This window comes from Pinus tabuliformis, chromosome 7 (assembly GCF_031772625.1).
Source record: "Pinus tabuliformis cultivar Carrire ecotype Pingquan chromosome 7, CPIR1, whole genome shotgun sequence".
Lineage (NCBI taxonomy): Eukaryota > Viridiplantae > Streptophyta > Pinopsida > Pinales > Pinaceae > Pinus > Pinus tabuliformis.
Window position 1 is genome coordinate 253,444,673 of NC_142293.1, and position 3,697 is coordinate 253,448,369.

At 36.0% G+C, this 3,697-nt stretch overlaps 1 pseudogene across 1 annotated transcript; it reads left to right on the top strand.

The window, feature by feature from the left end:
• Window positions 1–520: 520 nt before the first annotated feature.
• Window positions 521–2,144, top strand: LOC149246800 (geranylgeranyl pyrophosphate synthase 7, chloroplastic pseudogene; annotated as a pseudogene). The gene is made up of 2 exons (XR_016265596.1): window positions 521–569; window positions 858–2,144. The product of XR_016265596.1 is annotated as a geranylgeranyl pyrophosphate synthase 7, chloroplastic pseudogene (transcript).
• Window positions 2,145–3,697: the final 1,553 nt, after the last annotated feature.

Sequence of the window (3,697 nt, forward strand, 5' to 3'; positions counted from 1 at the left end):
TTCTTAATTGTATGAGGTGCTATAATTTAAATATGCAATTTTAGTTATTTATAATATCATTAAATTTTCAAAAAAATTGAAAGTAAATGTTTAATAGCTTTGCATGAAATACTAAATTTATGAAAACAATAAAATAAAATAATAAATATAAATATTTTAATTGTTTTTAAATTAAATACTCTACATTTCCTATAGAAAAATAATCTACCCAACAACTAAATATTATTATGCGAAATATTGAAAATTAAATAAATCCTGCCAATGACTTTTAGCTAACCTTTTCACCATATCTATCTTTTAGCTGACCCTTTAACCATATCTATCCGCTCACTGTCCTGCTTTTAACCTTTTATAGTCATATAACGAACCCAAAAGCTATTGGGCAACAATTTCTCACCAAGAGAATTTTGTGCATAGCCCTTCCTGATTGGAATCTATAACATTTGTCGTTTGTGATGGGCATTATATTCCAAACACTCTTTAAAAGAGAATCATGACACCCCGACCAAGGGCGCAACCAAGTTCTTCATTGATTTCTGCAACCAACTTGGTCATCGTTTTCTGCATAGGTAACTGACATCACATCTTTTAGGGTAAAGGTTGAGTATTTTTCCTGTGGCATTGTGATTATTCTTGTCTCACATCACATCTTTTAGGGTAAAGGTTGAGTATTTTTCCTGTGGCATTGTGATTATTCTTGTCCCTCGTACATACATATCCACAGTGAGAAGAGCTTGTCAGTTGTTAGGTTATACATAAAGTTCAATTTTCGATGATACGAACTTCTTTGAATTCATATACATGTATTCTTCTATTGCGTCTACTTACCTGTTCTGAATCTCTGTTTTTCGTTGCAGTATATAACAATGATTAATAATAGCGGTATGGCAGCTACTTGCCATGGCCTCTATTTGATGAATATTGCTTCTCAACAACCTAAAAGTTTTCATGGGGTTTCAACCTCATCAAGGACTTCTATTGGCCACCATCTGGCAGCCCTCCGTTGCCATTCGTCATCCGCTAGATCCTCAAACACAGTGGTCCAGATGGGTAATCTGCCTGATCGAGCGGAGAAGGTCGTTGAATTTGATTTCAAGGAGTATATGCTTTCCAAGGCACTGGCAGTGAATGAGGCATTGAATAAGGCTATCCCACTGACTTATTCCAAGAAAATACATGAATCCATAAGGTACTCTCTTCTGGCAGGGGGCGAACGGGTTCGACCTGTTCTGTGCATTGCAACGTGTGAGCTTGTGGGAGGGAGCGAGGAGCTGGCCATGCCAACTGCGTGTGCAATGGAGATGATCCACACAATGTCTTTGATTCGTGGTGACTTGCCTTGCATGGACAATGATGATTTGCGCAGAGGAAAACCCACAAACCATAAGGTCTTCGGGGAAGGCACTGCTCTTCTTGCAGGGTATGCACTTCATTCACTTGCGTTTGAGAACATTGCAGTGTCCACAAGCAAAAGAGTGGGGAGAGATCGGATTTTGAGGGTGGTATCTGAATTGGGTAGAGCAACAGGCTCCCAAGGGATTGTGGGCGGCGAGATTGTGGATCTTGCGAGGGAACGGGATGAGTCAGTTGAGCTTGACACTCTGATTTGGATTCATACTCACAAGACTGGAGCGCTGTTGGAGTGCTCGGCTGTGTGTGGGGCGATCATTGCTGGTGCTTCCGAGGATGAAATTGAGAGGATCCGAAGGTTTGACCGTTGCACGGGGCTTCTGTTTCAGGTTGTAGATGACATACTCGATGTCACCAAATCGTCGGAAGAAATTGCCAAGATGACAGGAAAAGATCTGGTTAGTGACAAGGCTAGTTATCCGAAGCTGATGGGTTTGGAGAAAGCAAAGGAGTTTACTGTTGAATTGTTGAAGAGAGGTAAGGAGGAGTTATGTTGTTTCGATCCAAGGAAGGTTGCACCTTTGCTGGGTTTCGCAGATTACATTGCATTCAGAGAGAACTGAAAAGCCCTGGTAGAAGCATTCCTATGTGTGCTGTTGTGCTCTGTTTTTATGTTTGTTGTGCTTTCTTTGTATCTCCTGCAGTCATCGTTGAATATGAAGAGATGCATTTATGTTTTATTACATTCGCTATAACTTAGCAAATGATGGCGTATTTATAACTCTGTATCTCCTTGAATCGTTCCAATGATTAATAAAGCCGTTTCGATAGGGATGGATGCTTAATTATTATAATTTTTTGGGTTTTTTTCGTAGAAATTTGGTAACACAGTTTTCCTTTTTTTGGGGGCTAGATCGTGAATTTCAAATGAAAATCTAAAGCAATTAATTTCTGCATATTGAAACTTAAGATTCAAGAAATCAATGGCAGACCAAAATTAACGAGGAAAAGATGAAATGCAATTAATAGTTAAAAACTATCTTTTATACAATGATGGGCTGAGGGCAACTGTTTACACAGACAATTCTACAACTTTCTTTTTTATATACCGTAATTGGCTGAGAGCAACTGGTTAGAAGAAATAATTCTGCCACTCTCTTTTGCGCATAGAGTTTAATATTTTATTTTTAAAATATGAGAAAAAACAATATTTATGTTTCTGTGAAACTTGTTTTTAATAATTTTAATTTAATTATCCTTAATTATTAAGTTGATATTTCATATTTAGATTTAATCATATGCTAGAATATTTATATTAGTAGAAATTTATCTCTAAACTAATTATGTTTTTTTAATTAATTTATTTTAAATTAATTAATTAGAAAAGGTCATGTCAACAGGTCATATTGGACATATAGTATTGATAATCTATGGTATTGGCTCAAGTTATTGTAAGAAAAGCTATTTATAAGTCAAGAATTTCTACCATAGATATAGAGTAAATCTATGAGAAAAAGTGGAGTGAATCTTCATGGCTAAGATTATTGTTACATGTTTTTTAAAATGTAAATATGTTTAGGTCATATATTAATTTATTTTATAATTAATAATACTAATAAATAATTTAAAATAAATTTTTATATTTATTTAATTTTTATGATTTTTTTAATCTAGGCAATGTGAGATGTATATTAAGATGAGTGTTTTGATGCTTATTATGGTTTTATGTCGTTTCCAATTGCTTTGCTTAAGTAGATTTTTATGCCTATGCCAAGGTCAAGGGTGAAGCCTAGGTGAGGGGGGAAGCATTTAGCAACCAATGATATTATTAACCTAGAAAATGATGGGGAAAGGATCAAAGAAATAATTTTTAGCTGAAGGTGTTGAATTGATCCTATGAGGCACTAGCCTTAGGGATACTAGGGCAAAGTTTGAACTCGGAACTCAAGATTGGATTTTCTCACAACTCCATCGTCAGAATGGCTTCAAAATTGGAGGAGGCCTTGAGGAGACACTATTGTAGGAGAGGCTAGGAGATCAAACATTTGAAAGGGTTATTTTGTTGAGAAAATGATTCCCTAGGTGACCCGATTTAGATAAACCTAGGAAAAGGTGAAAAAGAGTTTACTTTATGTGACCACCTCTTGCTAGATCAGTGCCTTAGTCTTGGGAGAATGGAATCTATGATAAGTATGAATGAGACCCTTTGCTTCTTAGTTAAGGAGGCCTCTATACTACTTCGTTAGCCTTCTAGGTCAAAGAGAAGCAGTCTTGCAACTTTTATACTTCGATGTGCGAAAGCTGATGGCTTATGAATATTAATTTGTTGATAGAAATAACCCTAGGA